Genomic DNA, 13241 nt, shown 5'->3' on the forward strand with positions numbered 1-13241 from the left:
ATGCATTAGGGCATTTTGGTCAAAAACTCTATTTGTTTTCTTGAGTACTTACACTCAAAAATATGGTTACAATTGGTCAGTATTTGTGTGTTCACCATTTTGACCTGACCAGCAACTCCGACATAAACACTATACAGTTGGAATCATGAAATGGCTAATTTAAAATGACAAGGTGTTAATACAGAGAAATTGCACATGTAAAAGCACATCCACTCTGTGTGCAATTTTCAAGGATCGTAAAACACACATATATATATCAAACAAAACCAAGAGTCAAATATAAGTGTTTGGACGGTTTGTGCAGTGATGATGAATACGGTTTGTGCAGTGATGATGTATACGGTTTGTGCAGTGATGATGTATACGGTTTGTGCAGTGATGATGAATACGGTTTGTGCAGTGATGATGAATACGGTTTGTGCAGTGATGATGAATGAAGTTTGTGCAGTGATCATGAATACGTTTTGTGCAGTGATCATGAATACGGTTTGAGCAGTGATGATGAATACGGTTTTTGCAGTGATGATGTATACGGTTTGTGCAGTGATCATGAATGAAGTTTGTGCAGTGATCATGAATAAGGTTTGTGCAGTGATGATGAATACGGTTTGAGCAGTGATCATGAATACGGTTTGAGCAGTGATGATGAATACGGTTTGTGCAGTGATCATGAATGAAGTTTGTGTGGTGATGATGAATAAGGTTTGTGCAGTGATCATGAATACGGTTTTTGCAGTGATGATGAATAAGGTTTGTGCAGTGATCATGAATACGGTTTTTGCAGTGATCATGAATACGGTTTGTGCAGTGATGATGAATGAAGTTTGTGCGGTGATGATGAATAAGGTTTGTGCAGTGATGATGAATACGGTTTGTGCAGTGATGATGAATACGGTTTGTGCAGTGATGATGAATACGGTTTGTGCAGTGATGATGAATACGGTTTGTGCAGTGATGATGAATACGGTTTGTGCAGTGATGATGAATACGGTTTGTGCAGTGATGATGAATACGGTTTGTGCAGTGATGATGAATACGGTTTGTGCAGTGATGATGTATACGGTTTTTGCAGTGATGATGAATACCAGTTGGCCAGGGAGGTCATCAAAATTGCCCGAAATACGCTAGAATGTCTAATATTGGTCGCTCATGATCAACCGTTCACGAGGCATCTTACTGCCACCATCAAAACACTTTTTCCCCACAAAGACATTTATTTGTCTCTTTCCTTTAGTTGTCTCCTCATGTGTACCTAGGAGAGTCAGTAACTTCCAGAAATTACTTTGAATACCTTTAAGAAATGCATAGCATGATAATAGTGAAGGCAAATACTGAAGACCTTTTAAAGGGTTTGGTTAAGTAAAATTGCAAATGTTAAAAGAAATGTTATGATGATAAATGTTGGGATGGTCAATCTATCTTGACTGGTACGACTTGGATGCCACACAACTCGACATGACTCATGCCCCCGTACATGACTACAAACTCACTTGACTCACGAGTCCTCATTTGACTTGACTCAATTTGAGTCTTGACTTTACTCATGTTGACACAGGACATGAAAGATTTATTGTTTACAAAAGTTTGCTTGGCACAAACAAACCAACGTATTGAGGTTCTGGTCATGCTACAACTGTGATATATAAAACTTCGCAATTTTTCAGCAAACAAGGTTGTGTTATGTTACAATTACCATAGCTATATAGTACATATAGATGGCTATAACTGTGCAAAGCGGTGCAGAATATTTCTTTATATACATCACATTTAAAATGAAAATAAACAACTGAATCGAAAATGAAAATGCATTCAAAAGAAGATAGGGAGGTTACTCCCTACTGGACATTTATGTGTGTCCAGAGGTCAGAAACCGCAGAGGCAGTGACCAGAAGTTCTTTACTCGTACAAGCTATACAGAAATAGATATACCAACGCATCACATTGAAAAGCCTGTGACTGCGACAAAGTTAATTAAATGTTACTGTCATCTTAAATGTTAAATGTTACTGTTACCGGCATGGCGAGACTTTATTGTAAGTTGTGCTATATAAGAACTGTTTATTATTATTATTATCTGATTGTCTAGTAATAATAAAGCCAATCAAAAAATAGGGATGAGTCAGAGAAATCTTTAGGAGGAGGTGCACATCTATTGTAGCAGATCATCAACAATTGACATGATATCCGTTTTGGTTTGTCCTTTTATTCTTCTTGGGTGGGAGGGGAAGGACGGTGAAAGAATAGTCGAGGCAGTTTGCTTGAATACAAAATGGAAAATAGTAAGCAGGTCTTCCTTGCACAACATAAAAGTTTTACAACCATTCACCACTCCCCCCCCCTGCCCACCCTACCCCTCATCTTCTTCTTTTCCCCCTATGCCATTAGTAACTTATTGCATATCTTATGCCTTCAGGATACAAAAAAAAAAAGAACATAAACATGTTTGTCAATTGTGATCTTTGTCTCTTACTTTCTACTTTCAAAAGTTTACTTAAGACCCATTTTGTCACTTGTTCTTTTGTAAATTAATTTACTTTCTTTGTAAAGCGCCTTGAGCAGTGACTGATTTGGCGCTATATAAGTCTCATTTATTATTTATTATTATTACAGCTGCTGTCATTAGCATCAAAGCAGGTGCCCCTGTTAATCTTTCAAAAAAACAAAACAAGACGGCCTGTCATTCAGATACTGTATGGTAAGGCAGCAGCTATTGTAATATCTTAGAATACTTTCTTGTTCGAAACAAGTGGCAAGAAACACCTTGGCAGTGATCGTTTATAAAGCTATATAACACTCTCCACTCAACAAAGTGGTAAAAACAATGAAGATCATTTACATTATAATTAGTACACCTCAGTGAGAAATTAAATTTAAAACAATAAAAAATAAACTGTGAAATTAGTGAAGATAATGTAGCAGGGTCAGAGTAGCATGTTCTCTTGCTTAAAGCAACAGGTTTAAATTTGCAGCATAACTTCTCTCACCATCAAATTTACATTTGAAGATACTGTGCAGTGTATGTTTTAGGCTGTTGCTTTAATGTTACCACAGCTACCAGTTTGGGAGAGGACTTTTATTTTAATTTGAAACATCAACACAAGCAATTGGCCTAAACCCTATGATATCTCCACGGATGTTGGAACAACAGATGGCTTAGCATACCTTACATATGAGAATTGGGTTGAAATTTTGATAATGTATTTGTTATTAATTGTTGAGGATAATTTATATCTCTAGGGTGTAGTTCTAAACACTTTGTACTGTTTTGCAGAGACAATTGCTCCAGTTAAGTTGTAATGTGAATCTCTTAGCAAGGTTAAAAGTGATATAAAACAAAGCTGGCTGCTTTAAGATAAGAAAATATTGTCACTTTTATACACATACTATCATGCAATGTCGTCACAGACCTACATATATATCTCTCTTTGCAAGGTTAATAGTGATATAAAACAAAGCTGGCTGCTTTAAGATAAGAAAATAGTGTCACTTTTGTACACATACTATCATGCAATGTCATCATAGACCTACATATATATAAGAAACTAAATTGACACTAATGATATACTTTTAATCTGTTACACATGTTTGCATGTACTTTTTTCCCTCAACCTGTTCTGCCCAACCAACAAGCATCACAAACTGACACTAAAATGTTACTGTGAGATCAGACATGCTCCTTTCATACTTCCATATGTGACCACAAATGAGCCATCTGTTCTGCTATTGCTATTTTGGCTAGGCTAACATACTATCAATTTATCATAAGAGATGAGCCAGTCAGCTCAACATGTTAATTGTACAGTAAAGACCTAGATGATCCTTAGTGGATTATCCTCCATTATCTGGATCATGAATTATCCAGATCTGACATAGATCCATTCTCTATAACATGATGTGTCATCTTCACATTATTTTTTAAAAGTTTGACTAACAGTACGTACACAGTTACAGATTATTGATATGAACGAACAGACGAGTAACATGATTCCACAGTTTACTTTATTTCACGTTAGGAATTACCTAACTGTAAGTATGTACAGCCTGTTCAAAATAAACTATGGGGAAGGTGATAATCCAGACCTTTTCTTATAACTGATGTATCCAGGAGCAGGTTTAACTGTATCAACATGGTCGTCAGATCTCGTGCAGAATTCCAAAGAATCTGACTTGGCTGTTGACATTTAAGTAAAACTGCGGAAGACTTCTTGCGCAACAATGTTCTTGTTTTGTTTTTTTCGGTAAACCTGATACTAATTAAAAATAATTTTGTGCTATGGATAAATTTGCCATATAATTTAGTGATGCAAGACAAAACTTACTTTTAACCAAGATAGAATTTTTGGACAAGTTTAGGACCTTTTATTGTATTATTAATTTTGAAAACATTTATTTTTAAATGTATGAAGGTTAGAGGGACTGACATTTCGATCTTGGAGGGATCTACTTCAGAGACAGAATAAAACAAAAGCAAAGGACAGATACTTAAAAAAGTTAGTTTCTGAAATGTCCAGATGTTCCACAGGGACAGGATACGCTCCCTAAATCCGATCTATCTTTTCATTGTGCTATAAAATAATTACAAAGAAGTACCTGAGATTGATGATTTTATGTATCTTTCTGTATGTGTCACAAGTAAATAGCAGACAGAGTTACATGGTATATACTGAAGTGCTTACAAAGGTATCAGGAAAAATATATACGACCGGTGATTGTGTAAAGGACTGATCGGAATCGTTACTACACATCATTCATGACTTTCGGCAGGCTCATTTACCCTACATGGTGTTTGCCTACAGCTCTAATCTTCACCTCCATCTTCGGTCTCTATATTCGGTTTCAACAGATGCCTGCATTTCCCCAATTCACATGACAACACAAATCGCAGACTGGACAGGTTGAACGTTTCTCTTCGTGATGTGACGACCTTCCTTTCTGACCAATATCGGTTCGTTGCCGTATCGGCTGTACCGATAGTGCGTGTCTGGGGTCAATCGACCGGATGACGCTTGGGGAGCAGGTTCAGGATACCTCTTCTGTAGGTCCCTGTGTATGAGAACGGCCGGATCTCTGTATCTGTTCCTAATGAAGATGCTGGTCTCAGTTCCAACTTTCTTGCTCATTAAGAAAACGTGTTGGAATCCTGAGTAGATGAAATTAAGCTACATGGTGATGGAAAGTTGAGACTTCAGCTGAATAACAGTTCTTCACGATGTGAAAATCTCTGTCTGCTTCTCATGCATAGGGTGTGGTTAAATGTTTCATCATCATTCTTTTCTTCCTTTCTGTCACTCCCTCTCTTGCTCAAGGACACTATTTTGCTAATCCATGTCCACCTAAAACAGACAAGAATAAAATGGGCAATGTTAATTAAGAAAATTAAACAAGAGCCCAAGGGCACTGTGGTTCCTTGCTTGGGGTATATGACAATACACATAATATTATCAAGCAAGATTGGGCTGAAATAGTCCAAGTAATTGTGGTCCAGTGGTCCTACATGTTCCCATAAAGTAACCAACACTATAGCCAACACTTTTGTGATCACAAAATGTGATCGGATTTTTTATCAAAAGGCACTTTTGAGATCTAAATATGGCGTCGCAAATGTAAGAAATATAAGAGACCTACAAGCATGTCAACAGATATGATAACAATGGTGACCTCAGATGACATGACCTTTAAGTTTCAAAATGTTCCACCACCCCATTCACAACTTGTCCCAAAATATCAACCATGTCACACCTTGGCATTGAGATTTAATTGCATTAAATGTGAAAAAATTAACTTTGAACTTGTATGTAACTTCACACACAAAGGTCACCCGGAGGTCAACCAATTGACATTTTTGATCGGTGAGACCTAAATAGAGCATGACTGTAAAAATTCAAACATTTTTTCTTTGCCATTTTTCTCCCCCCATAATACTACTTTTTGAACATTAGCTGACCTTTGGTGACCTTGGATCACATGACCGTTAAGTTTGAAAATATTCCCCTATACCATTTACAACTTGTCCAAAAAAATCAACCTTGTCACACCTTGGCACTGGGAGTTATTGCATTAAATGTGTGAAAATTAACTTTGACCTCAAATAACTTCGCACACGAAGGTCAAATGGGGGTCAACCCATTGACATTTATGATCAGAAGGTACCTTTAACATCTGAAAATAGCATCGAAACTGTAAAAATCCACAAAACACGAAAAGGTCACCAGAGGTCAAATTGAGGTCAAGGGTCACCCAGATGCGGGTCGACAGTTGGATTACATTGAAGCAACCTCCAACCCTAACGGACAATTTGTTCTCAAGTTGTCGCAAAAATACTAGTTTTTTATCATTAATTGACCTTTGGTGACCTTGTATCACATAACCGTTAAGTTTGAAAATATTCCCCTATACCATTTGCAACTACTCCAAAAATATCAACCTTGTCACACCTTGGAACTGGGAGTTATTGCATTAAATGTCTGAAAATTGACTTTGACCTCATATAACTTCGCACACGAAGGTCACACAGGGGTCAACCCATTGACATTTATGATCAGAAGGTACCTTTGACATCTGAAAATAGCATCAAAACTGTAAAAATCCACAAAACACTAAAAAGGTCACCAAAGGTCAAATTGAGGTCAAGGGTCACCCAGATGCGGGTCGACAATTGGATTACATTGAGGCAACTCCCAACCCTAACAGACATATGGTTCTCAAGTTATTGCAAAAATACTAGTTTTTTACATTAATTGACCTTTGGTGACCTCGGATCACATGACCGTTAAGTTTGAAAATATTCCCCTAGACCATTTGCAACTTGTCCAAAAATATCAACCATGTCACACCTTGGAACTGGGAGTTGTTGCATTAAATGTCTGAAAATTAACTTTGACCTGGTATAACTTCGCACACGAAGGTCACACGGGTGTCAACCAATTGACATTTTTGACCGGAAGGTACCTTTGATATCCAAATCTAGCATCAAAACCAAACATTATCTTTTTTGCTCGTTTCCTCCCAAAATAAGCACATTTTTTCTAATGTGACCTTTGACCTTTTGACCTTGGTTTCAGATGTAGTTTAATCTCCTGATTCCAAAAAACAAAACCAAAAGTCTGTACAACCATCCTAACTCCGACCGAAAAACTTTGACCCCATATAACTTCGCACATGAAGGTCACACGGGGTCAACCTATTGACATTCATGATCAGAAGGTACCTTTGACATCTGAAAATAGCATCGAAACTGTAAAAATCCAAAAAACACGAAAAGGTCACCAGAGGTCAAATTGAGGTCAAGGGTCACCCAGATGCGGGTCGACAATTGGATTACATTGAGGCAACTCCCAACCCTAACAGACATTTCGTTCTCAAGTTATTGCAAAAATACTAGTTTTTTATCATTAATCGACCTTTGGTGACCTCGGATCACATGACCGTTAAGTTTGAAAATGCTCCCCTACCCAGTTCACAACTTGTCCCAAAATATCAATCTTGTCGCACATTGGCACTGGGAGTTATTGCAGTTTTAATATTTTCGGTTTTTGGACCATAACTGACCTTTGGTGACCTTTGTGGGCACCAAAAACAATAGGGCACACCTTCTCCATATGGCGGATCTATAGTCCAAGTTTGGCCTCAATCCAACATTCCCTTATTGAGATAGAGCGTACCCAAGCAAGTGTCACAGACGCACACACACACACACACATACATACATACATACATACATACATACATACACACACACATATGCCAACCTGACTGCATAGGTTCCTTTTGCTAAAGCAAGGAACCAAAAACAAATGTTGGATTTGTTTGAACAAAATCAGGTCTTTATATACATCGACTTTGTGATATTTTCACATGCCATTTATCAAATTAATAAATGGTTTTTTGGGGGGGTTTGTGGTGTGGTATATATACAGGGCACACAGTAGTCATTTAAAGAACAGAAGCTCCTTTACACTGTTAACAAATGTTAGTTTTGACATTCTCTTAAACAATAACACAGATCATATTGCATGAAGGATCATTATTGTTATTTACTTACAGTACTTAACTATACAAGTCCCATTGCTTCCAGGTCAAAATGACATAGCACTTGGCATTTAAAAGCTTGTACCTTTCAGCAAAGCAGGGTGCTTGCAATGCATTTCAGTACAAACATTACATCAAATATCATGCTAAACACAATATATGATGATCAGAATCCATTTTCATTTTTGGTTTTACTGTCTTTTTGACATTTTTGATGTTCCGTTAGCTAACATCCTTAAAACAAAAAACTTAAAACAAAACAACAACCTATGAATCTGATAAAAATTCCTGATAGTTGAATCAAAATCCAACATGAGCCCAACAAAAGCACAAAACTTCCATTTCGAATATAAACCAAGAAACTCTCTATCATCTTGCAATCAAATTTATGTAATAAACTTCAAATTCAGCCTCAGTATTTCCTAAGTGAATGACAATAAATAAATATTGAAAAGTTAATATATATGATGGCAATTTTTTATTAAAGGACTTGCAAGTTTCGTGGCTCTCATTTTCGTTTAATTGCTCCACCAACTTCTACCAGGGTTGGAATCGTGCGATTTTGTGTAACCACTCACCTGCCTACCATTTCAGCCAATTGTTGCATACTCAAGTGAAGAAATTATTTGTACCGTTGTGATTTTGTTTGTAACAATAAATTAAAGGTATCCTCAGTTCAGTGGCAATATTTTAATAAAATCTTATTTGGTAATTTCAGAGCATTTAAATAATCAAATTTAAAATATGTAAAGGCATTGAAGACAAGTGAGGTTTTTCTCTTGTCGCTACAAAATGCAGACATTAATGAAACGTGATACATTGTTATATTTAGCTGGACATGAGTTAAGGTGGCATACTCCTATTAGAGTCTATATCAATCGGCTCGATTGTTCTCCATCAGGAAAAGTGCCAAAAAGCAGCAGGAGAACATCTTTTGTGACCTGTTATCAATCATAATCTATTTTTTTGTGGCTTGCATGTTGAAGAGCATGAATGGAAGTACATGTGGTGAGAAAATTGGGTCAATTGAGGCAATTTTAGACCCCTTTAGGCCTCCCAGGAGCAGCGTTGGAAATTTGTTTACCACTGAGTGAAGAGGTTTGTTTACAAGTGACGAAAACTTCCGGCTCGGATAGCAAAAAATTTTCACGGTCATGGTACGGAAAATTGATGGTGCCATGAAAGGCCAACTTGTCAGCTATCCAGTGATGGGTAGCGTTTAGCTAGTGAAAACTTCTATCTAGACTTAGAGACCACATTACTTTTGTGATTTAGTGTGTAAGTCAATGGGGCTTTTAATTGGCGTATGCTACCTGAGATGTCCATCACTATATCATTTGTACACTGTGCTGTGGGTATTGACCGCAGCTGTTTGTACTGACTGTAAACTAGTGTCTAATTACCGACAGTAGCAAGCTGTGTGTGTATTTTCTGGGATCGATGGTGGTGTCTAACACTTCTGTTACACCTCATTGAAAACTAGGTCAGATTACCGGCATTAGACGTTTCTTTTTGCACGAGTCTTCACACCCTTTAAGCTGATTGAGGCACTCAACTTTTTGTGTCATTCAATATTATCCATGCACATGGTAACATGAACATTTGCCTGTTGCCTAAAGTATTGAAACTCATTGATGCCTTAAAGTCTGATAAAGCTCTCGGTGTAGATGCTGGTATTCCAGCCACACACTTAAAATCTGTTTCCCAAATAGTCGCTCCTGTTCGTTTTCATATTTTTAATGATGTTTTCCTCACTAGCATTTATCCTAATTCCCTCAAAATTGCTCAAGTTATTCCACTGTTTGAAAAGGGGGGTCAAAATTTACCAGAAAATTACAGACCGGTAAGTTTGCTCTTGTGCATTACTAAGCTTTTAGAGAACTTCGTTGAAAAGCATATTTTGTCATTTTGTAAACAATAACCATTCTATTTATGATTACCAGTTTGGCTTCAGAGAAGGTCATTCAACTTGTCATGCTTTATTTGAAACCAGAACGCAATTTTCTCGAACCCCTGATATTGGAAACAATGTACTTGGATTATACATTGATCTCAAGAGAGCTGTTCATACAGTTGATCATTCCATTCTTTTAATGAAAATTTCTCATAATGATATTCTTTCATGCTACTTGCATGAGAAAAAACAGTGTATATTAGTTAAGAATACCTTCTCTCACTATTTAAATGTCTATTTAAGATTCTGTTCTCGGACCCTTGTTGTTTTTTATCTATGTAAATAGTATTCAAAGATCTGTCTCAAATGTTGCAACCCATCTATTTGCTGCTGATAGTTATGTATTTCTCTTTGATAAGGATTGTACTAAGCTATTCAATCCAGTTAAAGGGTGTGGAGACTCGCACAAAAAGAAACGCCTAATGCCGGTAATCTGACCTAGTTTCGAATGAGCTGTAGCAGAAGTGTTAGACACCACCATTGATCCCAGAAAATACACACATGGATTGCTACCGCCGGTAATTAGACACTAGTGTACAGTCAGGACATACAGCTGCGGTCAATACCCACAGCACAGTGTACAAACTATACAGCGATGGACATCTCAGGTCCAGCTAAAGATAACAAGGTATCATGTTTCATTACTGTCTGCATTTTGTAGCGGCAAGAGAAAAACTTCGCTTGCAAGCAGCGGAAAGTTAACTTTTTAAAGATGGCGGCAGGCTGTTTGGGGCGAGTCTTCAATGCCTTTAAACATTATCTTAGCCAGCCTGAATTGTTTAATGTCTAACAAACTAACTTTTATACATGTTGTTAAAACCAACTACATTCTTTTTATGGCAGCAATAAGCACCATGCTTGTTGTGAGAGCTTCGGTTTTGATGGAATTGAAATCAATGATTAATCTAGTATAAAATATTTAGGTTTAACTATTGATGATTGTCTATCCTGGCAGCATCAAGTGAATCACCTTTGTTAACTGGTGAAGTTCACTGGTATTTTGTGTTGCAAAATAGATTAATTAAACTGCTTACTGGCAATCAATGGCACTTTTCCACTAATTTGCTTTACTGGGAATATAATTTGTTAAATGTCAGTGATATTCATACGTACTGTGTTTGTAGCATAATTTATGGGTATTGTAATGGTATGACATCCGCCTGTTATATATCCAATTGTATTAGAGTGCATAACAATAGCAATTATAATATTTTTAATTTGAAAACAGTGTATATTAGTTAATAATACCTTCTCTCACTAAAATAGAAAAAATTCAAAGGAAGGCAGCACGCTCTTGGGATTTCCGTAGGCAATCCAGCGTCACTGAGATCTTGAAGACTTTGAAGTGGGAACCCCTCACAGAAAGAAGGAAAAGGACCAGACTTATGCTCTTTTACCAATTTATTAATGGCCTAATTGCAATCCCAAACGAGACTAATCCCTTCTTGAAACCAGGGAGGCGTGGCCGCTATATACAAATTCCACATAATCATCATGCTTTTCAGTATAGTTTCTATCCTAGGACTACAAAAGACTGGAATACACAATCCTTGGCTGTTAAAGAGAGCCCTAGTCTTGAGGTGTTTAAGACAAGATTGCCCACGCATTATTATTAGCACTGCTGCACACCAACATCCTCATTGTGATTCCCGAGAGGGGTTTTTAACGAGTATCTAACAAAAGCAGAAGCAGAATTTGTTTGCGATGAACCCGACACAACACCCAATACGGCTACTTTTGTAAAATCTGGGGAGAAATTCCAGTGTAATTAAATCTTGTAAAAGTCTGTTCTTTTCAACAAAAACTTGCACGACACTTAATGAATCAGTATTACCCGTAATGTTTTCTAGCCAGGTTTCCCCTGCTATGTGATTTCGATATTTTCTCCTTTTTTCTTCTCTCTTTTGTTTGGCCTCCTCTTTTTCTCTCGGTCACTAGCTTTGATAAACATTCTTGTTTTTCTAATGCCCATCGTATGTGTTATAACACCATTTTCTTATCATTTTGTAATGTACTACTGTAAAGCATATGAAAAATAAATTTGAATAGTTTGGCTCTCTTTGGGCAATCCCTGTCATCCTCTCCTTCCTTGTTTCCTTCCTTATTTGTTCTCTCATCTTCTAGAAAGTGAATTACCCTCTGTACAGCTGTGATTTGTAGTGTGCATACGCTATAGAACTTAGTTCATTGATTATTTTCTAAGAGTAAGACATTTAAGGGCCATATTTCTAGTGTTTTGAGTATCCAGTAGTTGATCAAGACTGTATAAATACACTAGGTATGGTACGCTGCTCTTGCTTCAAAGTCAGAAGAGTTTTGTATAGTTTTACACTGAGTTAAACTATCACTATCAGACAAAAAAAATAAGTAATTTCCAGCCCACCGCAGAAATATAGCTGAATGGCATCCAGTTGTGGTAATTTTTAAATTGATTTTAAATGGGTTACGGCTACTGTTTGGTATGACTGGCATTACTAAGCTATGAAGCTGCTGTAACAATGTAAATTAGGACTGGGTCTTAAATTGAACATAGATCTAGTATAGGTTCTACTTCTAGGCTAGGCTTATCATGCATCTTGTAGTTGTTTATAGGCTAGACTAGTTGCACTGTCTACTCAGTCATAGGCCAGTGGTAATTTGTACACAAGAACTCAGTGTGTACTGTAAATCCAAGCTGTATGTACACAGAAAAGGACAAAAGCAATATGGCTAAAGGCAACTTACTATACTAGAAATTGAATAGTAAACCAGTTCTTTTACGATCTCATCAAGTTGTTCGTCTACGACCTTTACTTCGGAAATCTGGATGTTCGGTCGAATTTTATTGTTGCTGTGTACATTGGTGTTTGTTGTTCATCTCCAAGCTAATTGTGCTACATGGTATGGTTATATTGCTACACAACTATATGCTGAACAAAATGCCAACCTTCCAATTGTGGTCGGGGAATTTCCCAAAAGTCGAAGGACTCGTTTCGAAAGTGGGAAATTGCATCAAGAATTGCAAAAGGAAAGCATGCATGGGCAACAAAAGAGGCTTTATATGTAAAGCAAAGGCGCGTTTTGGAAATACTCCAAAAAGTTGTCATGTAACCAGTTTCTACGCTAGTGAAGTTTCAGGAAAGGGAAATTCCCTTTTGAACCATCACTAGTGTTTGCACTCACTCTGTACCCTAGAACTGAAAGGACGTACAGAATGTTGGAAAACATGGAGAGCAAGTGGGTGGGTTTGGAGGAGGAGTTGAGGGAGCTCCCTTAACCA

At 37.2% G+C, this 13241-nt stretch overlaps 1 long non-coding RNA gene across 1 annotated transcript; it reads right to left on the minus strand.

Annotated features, from left to right (window-relative positions):
* Positions 1-1757: 1757 nt before the first annotated feature.
* LOC139964162 (uncharacterized) lies at positions 1758-12850 on the minus strand. Its single transcript, XR_011791862.1, has 2 exons — positions 12707-12850; positions 1758-5333 (listed from the first exon to the last, which is right to left on the minus strand). It is a non-coding gene; the product is annotated as an uncharacterized lncRNA (long non-coding RNA).
* Between the last annotated feature and the right edge of the window lie 391 nt (positions 12851-13241).

The sequence above is a fragment of the Apostichopus japonicus genome, chromosome 22 (genome assembly GCF_037975245.1).
Source record: "Apostichopus japonicus isolate 1M-3 chromosome 22, ASM3797524v1, whole genome shotgun sequence".
NCBI lineage: Eukaryota > Metazoa > Echinodermata > Holothuroidea > Aspidochirotida > Stichopodidae > Apostichopus > Apostichopus japonicus.